A 12,850-nucleotide genomic window follows, 5' to 3' on the forward strand; every position below is an offset into this window, starting at 1 on the left:
AGTGCCCGAGGTTCCAAATGGTCAGTCCGCCCCTGCTCCCAGGACCCTCTTGTATTGAACTGTATTGTTGCTGTATTGTCTCCCTTTATATTGTAAAGCGCCGAGCAAACTGTTGGCACCATAAATCCTGTATTATAATAATAATACTTCCAGATACAGGGAGCATGTGACCTGCAGCAATGGTGATTGGTCGCACAGCCACCAATGATGTGACATGGAGGCAGACAGTGAGTCTAGAGCTTATACAGGGCTTAGACTCTAACACAGGGCTTCATTTCTTTGTTTCTGGCAGCCAAATAGAACAGTTGAGGGGGCAGCTAGATGAAGCTGTTGCTTTGCTTTGCATGGGATCTCTTTAAGGTTTTAGATTTTTTTTTTGGTTCCTCAGTTAGCAGAAGCATTGTCAGCATGCTGTGTACTCTTGTTAGCCCAGATTCTGTTGAAGACAGCAATACACATGCTGAAAGTTGACCAGTTCCTGCTGAACTGGCCAACTTTTGGTACATGTGTACTGGGCTTTAGTTGGCCATTAGGCTGCTTATCTGATAGAACTGTTAGACAACCCAATGACCATCTGAAGGAGTGAACACAGCAGGCTGACAACGCTGCTGTTAATGGCAAGGATGAGCCTTAAGGTGGGAATACACGATTAGAAAATCGACCGATCGGTCATCCGACGACCAAGAGGCGTTTGTTCGTTGGTCGAAATCGTGGCCCACATTAATTATCTAAAAAAAATCGTTCATCGGGCAATGCGTACTGTTGACGTCTTCTGTACAAGTGCAAGTGATGCGGTGTGCGTGTGACCTTGTAGCCACGCCCTTCAGGCCAGAACGAGCGATATACACAACAATTACCAGCAATGAGTATAATATCGTTTATTACATGACCTACATACATAAATAGTGATACATAATATATAATCTGCAGAATTCTGGTTTCATTATCTCATTAGCACAATCTACTTTTAACATTTGGATTTTTCCTTGGTGTTTACGAAGATTCCTTGGACATAAACATCCGGGTCATCTTCTGTTTCCGCTCATGCGTGATAGCGCTTGATTGATTTGTTTCGTACGACCGTCATACCACCGCATAGAAAATCGGCCATTCGTATGCAAAACGACAACATTTTTTGTTCACAATATCGTTATCGTTTAACACATCCTGCTCGTACTTATATAGCGCCATCAATTTATGCAGCACTTTACATATACAGTCAGGTCCATAAATATTGGGACATCGACACAATTGTAACATTTTTGGCTCTATACACCACCACAATGGATTTGAAATGAAACAAACAAGATGTGCTTTAACTGCAGACTGTCAGCTTTAATTTGAGGGTATTTACATCCAAATCTGGTGAACGGTGTAGGAATTACAACAGTTTACATATGTGCCTCCCACTTGTTAAGGGACCAAAAGTAATGGGACAATTGGCTTCTCAGCTGTTCCACGGCCAGGTGTGTGTTATTCCCTCATTATCCCAATTACAATGAGCAGATAAAAGGTCCAGAGTTCATTTCAAGTGTGCTATTTGCATTTGGAATCTGTTGCTGTCAACTCTCAAGATGAGATCCAAAGAGCTGTCACTATCAGTGAAACAAGCCATCATTAGGCTGAAAAAACAAAAAAAACCCATCAGAGAGATAGCAAAAACATTAGGCATGGCCAAAACAACTGTTTGGAACAACACAAAAAGACCAGGAAGACCATGGAAAACAACTGTGGTGGATGACCGAATTCTTTCCCTGGTGAAGAAAAGACCCTTCACAACAGTTGGCCAAATCAAGAACACTCTCCAGGAGGTAGGTGTATGTGTGTCAAAGTCAACAATCAAGAGAAAACTTCACCAGATTGAATACAGAGGGTTCACCACAAGATGTAAACCATTGGTGAGCCTCAAAAACAGGAAGGCCAGATTAGAGTTTGCCAAACGACATCTAAAAAAGCCTTCACAGTTCTGGAACAACATCCTATGGACAGATGAGACCGAGATCAACTTGTACCAGAGTGATGGGAAGAGAAGAGTATGGAGAAGGAAAGGAACTGCTCATGATCCTAAGCATACCACCTCATCAGTGAAGCATGGTGGTGGTAGTGTCATGGCGTGGGCATGTATGGCTGCCAATGGAACTGGTTCTCTTGTATTTATTGATGATGTGACTGCTGACAAAAGCAGCAGGATGAATTCTGAAGTGTTTCGGGCAATATTATCTGCTCATATTCAGCCAAATGCTTCACAACTCATTGGACGCCGCTTCACAGTGCAGATGGACAATGACCCAAAGCATACTGTAAAAGCAACCAAAGAGTTTTTTAAGGGAAAGAAGTGGAATGTTATGCAATGGCCAAGTCAATCACCTGACCTGAATCCGATTGAGCATGCATTTCACTTGCTGAAGACAAAACTGAAGGGAAAATGCCCCAAGAACAAGCAGGAACTGAAGACGGTTGCAGTAGAGGCCTGGCAGAGCATCACCAGGGATGAAACCCAGCGTCTGGTGATGTCTATGCGTTCCAGACTTCAGGCTGTAATTGATTGCAAAGGATTTGCAACCAAGTATTAAAAAGTGAAAGTTTGATTTATGATTTTTATTCTGTCCCATTACTTTTGGTCCCATAATAAGTGGGAGGCACATATGCAAACTGTTGTAATTCCTACACCGTTCACCTGATTTGGATGTAAATACCCTCAAATTAAAGCTGGCAGTCTGCAAATAAAGCACATCTTGTTAGTTTAATTTCAAATCCATTGTGCTGGTGTATAGTGCCCCATCATTGGTATCAGTGGGAGGAGGAATAGTGCCCCATCATTGGTATCAGTGGGAGGAGGAATAGTGCCCCATCATTGGTATCAGTGGGAGGAGGAATAATGCCCCATCATTGGTATCAGTGGGAGGAATAGTGCCCCATCCTTGGTGTCAGTGGGGGGAGGAATAGTGCCCCATCCTTGGTGTCAGTGGGGGGAGGAATAGTGCCCCATCCTTGGTGTCAGTGGGGGGAGGAATAGTGCCCCAATAGGGAACATGCATACTCCATGTAGTTAGTGTCGTGGCTGGGATTTGAATAAAGACTTCTTATGAATAATGGCCCCTTATTTTTCAGTGTGATCACTTTGGGAGTGCCAGACCCAGCGGAAGGGGATGTAAAAGTATCTCTAAAGGAGGAAAGTATTAAAGATCTAAGGCTGGTAAGTTGATTTGATGTCTCATTGGATTTGAGCAGCTTGTGGCCCTTTGGGGATTGAAGCTGAACTCCAGCCTTCCCTTCAGTCTTGTTGTACAGCTCCTCTCCTGTACTGTAATTGCTTACTCTGATTTCACTGCACACTGTGAGCTTCTCCTAGTGGCGTCCCGAGGCAGGTGCGGGGGGTGCGGTCCGCACCGGGTGACACCGACTGCAAGGGGTGACACCGGACCCACTCCACAAAAAGGTAAGTTGTAAAACAAGCCGACAATTGTCTGCTTTCTTTACAACTTTTTCTTGGAGCGGATCCGGTGTCACCCCGTATAGGTTGCATGCGGACGATCCTGCGGTGTGACACCGGTGTATTGGCAAGATGTGTCTCCCATGTAGATATGTCCCCCTAAAGCAACTGTGCATGTCCTGGTTTCAGGCACGATCAATCGATGATAGGGCTACTGCTATCATCTATTGATCGTGCCTGAAACCGGGACATGCGCAGTTGTACCGGACCCGCTCCAAGAAAAGGTAAGTTGTAAAGAAAGCTGACGATCCCCGCAGGATGGATCATATCTGCGGATTGAGCATAATAGATTGTAGTCCGATCCATTATGCTCAATCTGCAGATCCGATCTATTCTGTGGGGATCGTCGGAGGGGGTCTCACCAAGTGTTACCGCACCGGGTGACACCAACCCTAGGGACGCCCCTGGCTTCTCCCATTGTTCATTAGAAGCAGATCACATGGGGCCTGTCTCGTTTTCTGGCTGGAGGACATTCAGCACCCTCTAGGCCAGCGGTTCTCAACCTGGGGGTCGCGACCCCTTTGGGGGACGAACGACGCTTCCACAGGTGTCGCCTAAGACCATCAGAAAACACATATTTCCGATGGTCTTAGGAACCGAGACACCGCTCCTCTAGCCGTCTCCAGGTGTGGGCGGGATGACATGCCGCCCCTGTCATCTGGACACACCCCGGGATCAATCCTCGTCTGTGATTGGCCGCTGGAACTATAGCTCAGGAGAGGCACACAGGCGGTCAATCACCGGCGAGGAGGTGGAGCTTGGCGAGGAGGAGCCAAGCGGCACCGCGAAGATCGAGCGAGTGAAGAGGAGGAGAGCGGCCGGAGAAGGAAGACAGCTGACAGGTAAGTGTCGATACCATGGGAGAGGGAGGGAGCGAGCGAGCCCAGGCTGGAGCAGGGATCAGCAAGGTAAGTATCATTGGTGTCAGTGGGAATAGTGCCCCATCATTGGTGTTACTAATACCAATGATGGGGCACTATTCCTCCCACTGACACCAACGATGGGACACTATTCCTCCCACTGACACCAACGATGGGACACTATTCCTCCCACTGACACCAATGATGGGGCACTATTCCTCCCCCACTGACACCAAGGATGGGGCACAATTCCTCCCCCCACTGACACCAAGGATGGGGCACAATTCCTCCCCCCACTGACACCAAGGATGGGGCACTATTCCTCCCCCCACTGACACCAAGGATGGGGCACTATTCCTCCCCCCACTGACACCAAGGATGGGGCACTATTCCTCCCCCCACTGACACCAAGGATGGGGCACTATTCCTCCCCCCACTGACACCAAGGATGGGGCACTATTCCTCCCCCCACTGACACCAAGGATGGGGCACTATTCCTCCCCCCACTGACACCAAGGATGGGGCACTATTCCTCCCCCCACTGACACCAAGGATGGGGCACTATTCCTCCCCCCACTGACACCAAGGATGGGGCACTATTCCTCCCCCCACTGACACCAAGGATGGGGCACTATTCCTCCCCCCACTGACACCAAGGATGGGGCACTATTCCTCCCCCCACTGACACCAAGGATGGGGCACAATTCCTTCCCCCCACTGACACCAAGGATGGGGCACTATTCCTCCCCCCACTGACACCAAGGATGGGGCACTATTCCTCCCCCCACTGACACCAAGGATGGGGCACTATTCCTCCCCCCACTGACACCAAGGATGGGGCACTATTCCTCCCCCCACTGACACCAAGGATGGGGCACTATTCCTCCCCTCTTGGACACCAAGGATGGGGCACTATTCCTCTCCTCTTGGACACCAAGGATGGGGCACTATTCCTCCCCTCTTGGACACCAAGGATGGGGCACTATTCCTCCCCCCACTGACACCAAGGATGGGGCACTATTCCTCCCCCCACTGACACCAAGGATGGGGCACTATTCCTCCCCCCACTGACACCAAGGATGGGGCACTATTCCTCCCCCCACTGACACCAAGGATCGGGCACTATTCCTCCCCCCACTGACACCAAGGATGGGGCACTATTCCTCCCCCCACTGACACCAAGGATGGGGCGCTATTCCTCCCCCCACTGACACCAAGGATGGGGCGCTATTCCTCCCCCACTGACACCAAGGATGGGGCGCTATTCCTCCCCCCACTGACACCAAGGATGGGGCGCTATTCCTCCCCCCACTGACACCAAGGATGGGGCGCTATTCCTCCCCCCACTGACACCAAGGATGGGGCGCTATTCCTCCCCCCACTGACACCAAGGATGGGGCGCTATTCCTCCCCCCACTGACACCAAGGATGGGGCGCTATTCCTCCCCCCACTGACACCAAGGATGGGGCGCTATTCCTCCCCCCACTGACACCAAGGATGGGGCGCTATTCCTCCCCCCACTGACACCAAGGATGGGGCGCTATTCCTCCCCCCACTGACACCAAGGATGGGGCGCTATTCCTCCCCCCACTGACACCAAGGATGGGGCGCTATTCCTCCCCCCACTGACACCAAGGATGGGGCGCTATTCCTCCCCCCACTGACACCAAGGATGGGGCGCTATTCCTCCCCCCACTGACACCAAGGATGGGGCGCTATTCCTCCCCCCACTGACACCAAGGATGGGGCGCTATTCCTCCCCCCACTGACACCAAGGATGGGGCGCTATTCCTCCCCCCACTGACACCAAGGATGGGGCGCTATTCCTCCCCCCACTGACACCAATGACGGGGCGCTATTCCTCCCACGGACACCAATGACGGGGCGCTATTCCTCCCACGGACACCAATGACGGGGCGCTATTCCTCCCACGGACACCAATGACGGGGCGCTATTCCTCCCACGGACACCAATGACGGGGCGCTATTCCTCCCACGGACACCAATGACGGGGCGCTATTCCTCCCACGGACACCAATGACGGGGCGCTATTCCTCCCACGGACACCAATGACGGGGCGCTATTCCTCCCACGGACACCAATGACGGGGCGCTATTCCTCCCCCCACTGACACCAAGGACGGGGCGCTATTCCTCCCCCCACTGACACCAAGGACGGGGCGCTATTCCTCCCCCCACTGACACCAAGGACGGGGCGCTATTCCTCCCCCCACTGACACCAAGGACGGGGCACTATTCCTCCCCCCACTGACACCAAGGATGGGGCGCTATTCCTCCCCTCTTGGATACCAAGGATGGGGCACTATTCCTCTCCTCTTGGACACCAAGGATGGGGCACTATTCCTCTCCTCTTGGACACCAAGGATGGGGCACTATTCCTCCCCCCACTGACACCAAGGTTGGGGCGCTATTCCTCCCCCCACTGACACCAAGGATGGGGCGCTATTCCTCCCCCCACTGACACCAAGGATGGGGAGCTATTCCTCCCCCCACTGACACCAAGGATGGGGCGCTATTCCTCCCCCCACTGACACCAAGGATGGGGCGCTATTCCTCCCCCCACTGACACCAAGGATGGGGCGCTATTCCTCCCCCCACTGACACCAAGGATGGGGCGCTATTCCTCCCCCCACTGACACCAAGGATGGGGCGCTATTCCTCCCCCCACTGACACCAAGGATGGGGCGCTATTCCTCCCCCCACTGACACCAAGGATGGGGCGCTATTCCTCCCCCCACTGACACCAAGGATGGGGCGCTGTTCCTCCCCCCACTGACACCAAGGATGGGGCGCTATTCCTCCCCCCACTGACACCAAGGATGGGGCGCTGTTCCTCCCCCCACTGACACCAAGGACGGGGCGCTGTTCCTCCCCCCACTGACACCAAGGACGGGGCGCTGTTCCTCCCCCCACTGACACCAAGGACGGGGCGCTGTTCCTCCCCCCACTGACACCAAGGACGGGGCGCTGTTCCTCCCCCCACTGACACCAAGGACGGGGCGCTGTTCCTCCCCCCACTGACACCAAGGACGGGGCGCTGTTCCTCCCCCCACTGACACCAAGGACGGGGCGCTGTTCCTCCCCCCACTGACACCAAGGACGGGGCGCTGTTCCTCCCCCCACTGACACCAAGGACGGGGCGCTGTTCCTCCCCCCACTGACACCAAGGACGGGGCGCTGTTCCTCCCCCCACTGACACCAAGGACGGGGCGCTGTTCCTCCCCCCACTGACACCAAGGACGGGGCGCTGTTCCTCCCCCCACTGACACCAAGGACGGGGCGCTGTTCCTCCCCCCACTGACACCAAGGACGGGGCGCTGTTCCTCCCCCCACTGACACCAAGGACGGGGCGCTGTTCCTCCCCCCACTGACACCAAGGACGGGGCGCTGTTCCTCCCCCCACTGACACCAAGGACGGGGCGCTGTTCCTCCCCCCACTGACACCAAGGACGGGGCGCTGTTCCTCCCCCCACTGACACCAAGGACGGGGCGCTGTTCCTCCCCCCACTGACACCAAGGACGGGGCGCTGTTCCTCCCCCCACTGACACCAAGGACGGGGCGCTGTTCCTCCCCCCACTGACACCAAGGACGGGGCGCTGTTCCTCCCCCCACTGACACCAAGGACGGGGCGCTGTTCCTCCCCCCACTGACACCAAGGACGGGGCGCTGTTCCTCCCCCCACTGACACCAAGGACGGGGCGCTGCTCCTCCCCCCACTGACACCAAGGACGGGGCGCTGCTCCTCCCCCCACTGACACCAAGGACGGGGCGCTGCTCCTCCCCCCACTGACACCAAGGACGGGGCGCTGCTCCTCCCCCCACTGACACCAAGGACGGGGCGCTGCTCCTCCCCCCACTGACACCAAGGACGGGGCGCTGCTCCTCCCCCCACTGACACCAAGGACGGGGCGCTGCTCCTCCCCCCACTGACACCAAGGACGGGGCGCTGCTCCTCCCCCCACTGACACCAAGGACGGGGCGCTGCTCCTCCCCCCACTGACACCAAGGACGGGGCGCTGCTCCTCCCCCCACTGACACCAAGGACGGGGCGCTGCTCCTCCCCCCACTGACACCAAGGACGGGGCGCTGCTCCTCCCCCCACTGACACCAAGGACGGGGCGCTGCTCCTCCCCCCACTGACACCAAGGACGGGGCGCTGCTCCTCCCCCCACTGACACCAAGGACGGGGCGCTGCTCCTCCCCCCACTGACACCAAGGACGGGGCGCTGCTCCTCCCCCCACTGACACCAAGGACGGGGCGCTGCTCCTCCCCCCACTGACACCAAGGACGGGGCGCTGCTCCTCCCCCCACTGACACCAAGGACGGGGCGCTGCTCCTCCCCCCACTGACACCAAGGACGGGGCGCTGCTCCTCCCCCCACTGACACCAAGGACGGGGCGCTGCTCCTCCCCCCACTGACACCAAGGACGGGGCGCTGCTCCTCCCCCCACTGACACCAAGGACGGGGCGCTGCTCCTCCCCCCACTGACACCAAGGACGGGGCGCTGCTCCTCCCCCCACTGACACCAAGGACGGGGCGCTGCTCCTCCCCCCACTGACACCAAGGACGGGGCGCTGCTCCTCCCCCCACTGACACCAAGGACGGGGCGCTGCTCCTCCCCCCACTGACACCAAGGACGGGGCGCTGCTCCTCCCCCCACTGACACCAAGGACGGGGCGCTGCTCCTCCCCCCACTGACACCAAGGACGGGGCGCTGCTCCTCCCCCCACTGACACCAAGGACGGGGCGCTGCTCCTCCCCCCACTGACACCAAGGACGGGGCGCTGCTCCTCCCCCCACTGACACCAAGGACGGGGCGCTGTTCCTCCCCCCACTGACACCAAGGACGGGGCGCTGTTCCTCCCCCCACTGACACCAAGGACGGGGCGCTGTTCCTCCCCCCACTGACACCAAGGACGGGGCGCTGTTCCTCCCCCCACTGACACCAAGGACGGGGCGCTGTTCCTCCCCCCACTGACACCAAGGACGGGGCGCTGTTCCTCCCCCCACTGACACCAAGGACGGGGCGCTGTTCCTCCCCCCACTGACACCAAGGACGGGGCGCTGTTCCTCCCCCCACTGACACCAAGGACGGGGCGCTGTTCCTCCCCCCACTGACACCAAGGACGGGGCGCTGTTCCTCCCCCCACTGACACCAAGGACGGGGCGCTGTTCCTCCCCCCACTGACACCAAGGACGGGGCGCTGTTCCTCCCCCCACTGACACCAAGGACGGGGCGCTGTTCCTCCCCCCACTGACACCAAGGACGGGGCGCTGTTCCTCCCCCCACTGACACCAAGGACGGGGCGCTGTTCCTCCCCCCACTGACACCAAGGACGGGGCGCTGTTCCTCCCCCCACTGACACCAAGGACGGGGCGCTGTTCCTCCCCCCACTGACACCAAGGACGGGGCGCTGTTCCTCCCCCCACTGACACCAAGGACGGGGCGCTGTTCCTCCCCCCACTGACACCAAGGACGGGGCGCTGTTCCTCCCCCCACTGACACCAAGGACGGGGCGCTGTTCCTCCCCCCACTGACACCAAGGACGGGGCGCTGTTCCTCCCCCCACTGACACCAAGGACGGGGCGCTGTTCCTCCCCCCACTGACACCAAGGACGGGGCGCTGTTCCTCCCCCCACTGACACCAAGGACGGGGCGCTGTTCCTCCCCCCACTGACACCAAGGACGGGGCGCTGTTCCTCCCCCCACTGACACCAAGGACGGGGCGCTGTTCCTCCCCCCACTGACACCAAGGACGGGGCGCTGTTCCTCCCCCCACTGACACCAAGGACGGGGCGCTGTTCCTCCCCCCACTGACACCAAGGACGGGGCGCTGTTCCTCCCCCCACTGACACCAAGGACGGGGCGCTGTTCCTCCCCCCACTGACACCAAGGACGGGGCGCTGTTCCTCCCCCCACTGACACCAAGGACGGGGCGCTGTTCCTCCCCCCACTGACACCAAGGACGGGGCGCTGTTCCTCCCCCCACTGACACCAAGGACGGGGCGCTGTTCCTCCCCCCACTGACACCAAGGACGGGGCGCTGTTCCTCCCCCCACTGACACCAAGGACGGGGCGCTGTTCCTCCCCCCACTGACACCAAGGACGGGGCGCTGTTCCTCCCCCCACTGACACCAAGGACGGGGCGCTGTTCCTCCCCCCACTGACACCAAGGACGGGGCGCTGTTCCTCCCCCCACTGACACCAAGGACGGGGCGCTGTTCCTCCCCCCACTGACACCAAGGACGGGGCGCTGTTCCTCCCCCCACTGACACCAAGGACGGGGCGCTGTTCCTCCCCCCACTGACACCAAGGACGGGGCGCTGTTCCTCCCCCCACTGACACCAAGGACGGGGCGCTGTTCCTCCCCCCACTGACACCAAGGACGGGGCGCTGTTCCTCCCCCCACTGACACCAAGGACGGGGCGCTGTTCCTCCCCCCACTGACACCAAGGACGGGGCGCTGTTCCTCCCCCCACTGACACCAAGGACGGGGCGCTGTTCCTCCCCCCACTGACACCAAGGACGGGGCGCTGTTCCTCCCCCCACTGACACCAAGGACGGGGCGCTGTTCCTCCCCCCACTGACACCAAGGACGGGGCGCTGTTCCTCCCCCCACTGACACCAAGGACGGGGCGCTGTTCCTCCCCCCACTGACACCAAGGACGGGGCGCTGTTCCTCCCCCCACTGACACCAAGGACGGGGCGCTGTTCCTCCCCCCACTGACACCAAGGACGGGGCGCTGTTCCTCCCCCCACTGACACCAAGGACGGGGCGCTGTTCCTCCCCCCACTGACACCAAGGACGGGGCGCTGTTCCTCCCCCCACTGACACCAAGGACGGGGCGCTGTTCCTCCCCCCACTGACACCAAGGACGGGGCGCTGTTCCTCCCCCCACTGACACCAAGGACGGGGCGCTGTTCCTCCCCCCACTGACACCAAGGACGGGGCGCTGTTCCTCCCCCCACTGACACCAAGGACGGGGCGCTGTTCCTCCCCCCACTGACACCAAGGACGGGGCGCTGTTCCTCCCCCCACTGACACCAAGGACGGGGCGCTGTTCCTCCCCCCACTGACACCAAGGACGGGGCGCTGTTCCTCCCCCCACTGACACCAAGGACGGGGCGCTGTTCCTCCCCCCACTGACACCAAGGACGGGGCGCTGTTCCTCCCCCCACTGACACCAAGGACGGGGCGCTGTTCCTCCCCCCACTGACACCAAGGACGGGGCGCTGTTCCTCCCCCCACTGACACCAAGGACGGGGCGCTGTTCCTCCCCCCACTGACACCAAGGACGGGGCGCTGTTCCTCCCCCCACTGACACCAAGGACGGGGCGCTGTTCCTCCCCCCACTGACACCAAGGACGGGGCGCTGTTCCTCCCCCCACTGACACCAAGGACGGGGCGCTGTTCCTCCCCCCACTGACACCAAGGACGGGGCGCTGTTCCTCCCCCCACTGACACCAAGGACGGGGCGCTGTTCCTCCCCCCACTGACACCAAGGACGGGGCGCTGTTCCTCCCCCCACTGACACCAAGGACGGGGCGCTGTTCCTCCCCCCACTGACACCAAGGACGGGGCGCTGTTCCTCCCCCCACTGACACCAAGGACGGGGCGCTGTTCCTCCCCCCACTGACACCAAGGACGGGGCGCTGTTCCTCCCCCCACTGACACCAAGGACGGGGCGCTGTTCCTCCCCCCACTGACACCAAGGACGGGGCGCTGTTCCTCCCCCCACTGACACCAAGGACGGGGCGCTGTTCCTCCCCCCACTGACACCAAGGACGGGGCGCTGTTCCTCCCCCCACTGACACCAAGGACGGGGCGCTGTTCCTCCCCCCACTGACACCAAGGACGGGGCGCTGTTCCTCCCCCCACTGACACCAAGGACGGGGCGCTGTTCCTCCCCCCACTGACACCAAGGACGGGGCGCTGTTCCTCCCCCCACTGACACCAAGGACGGGGCGGCTGTTCCTCCCCCCACTGACACCAAGGACGGGGCGCTGTTCCTCCCCCCACTGACACCAAGGACGGGGCGCTGTTCCTCCCCCCACTGACACCAAGGACGGGGCGCTGTTCCTCCCCCCACTGACACCAAGGACGGGGCGCTGTTCCTCCCCCCACTGACACCAAGGACGGGGCGCTGTTCCTCCCCCCACTGACACCAAGGACGGGGCGCTGTTCCTCCCCCCACTGACACCAAGGACGGGGCGCTGTTCCTCCCCCCACTGACACCAAGGACGGGGCGCTGTTCCTCCCCCCACTGACACCAAGGACGGGGCGCTGTTCCTCCCCCCGCTGACACCAAGGACGGGGCGCTGTTCCTCCCCCCCGCTGACACCAAGGACGGGGCGCTGTTCCTCCCCCCCGCTGACACCAAGGACGGGGCGCTGTTCCTCCCCCCGCTGACACCAAGGACGGGGCGCTGTTCCTCCCCCCCGCTGACACCAAGGACGGGGCGCTGTTCCTCCC

The 12,850-nt window shown here is 59.6% G+C and overlaps 1 pseudogene; it reads left to right on the forward strand.

Moving 5' to 3' along the window:
• LOC149434105 (mitochondrial mRNA pseudouridine synthase RPUSD3-like) overlaps positions 1–12,850 on the forward strand; it is a 40,359-nt pseudogene that overhangs the window by 12,088 nt on the left and 15,421 nt on the right.

This window comes from Staurois parvus, unplaced genomic scaffold, assembly GCF_062004578.1.
Source record: "Staurois parvus isolate SC_StPar_1 unplaced genomic scaffold, SC_StPar_1.0 ptg001834c, whole genome shotgun sequence".
Taxonomy (NCBI): domain Eukaryota; kingdom Metazoa; phylum Chordata; class Amphibia; order Anura; family Ranidae; genus Staurois; species Staurois parvus.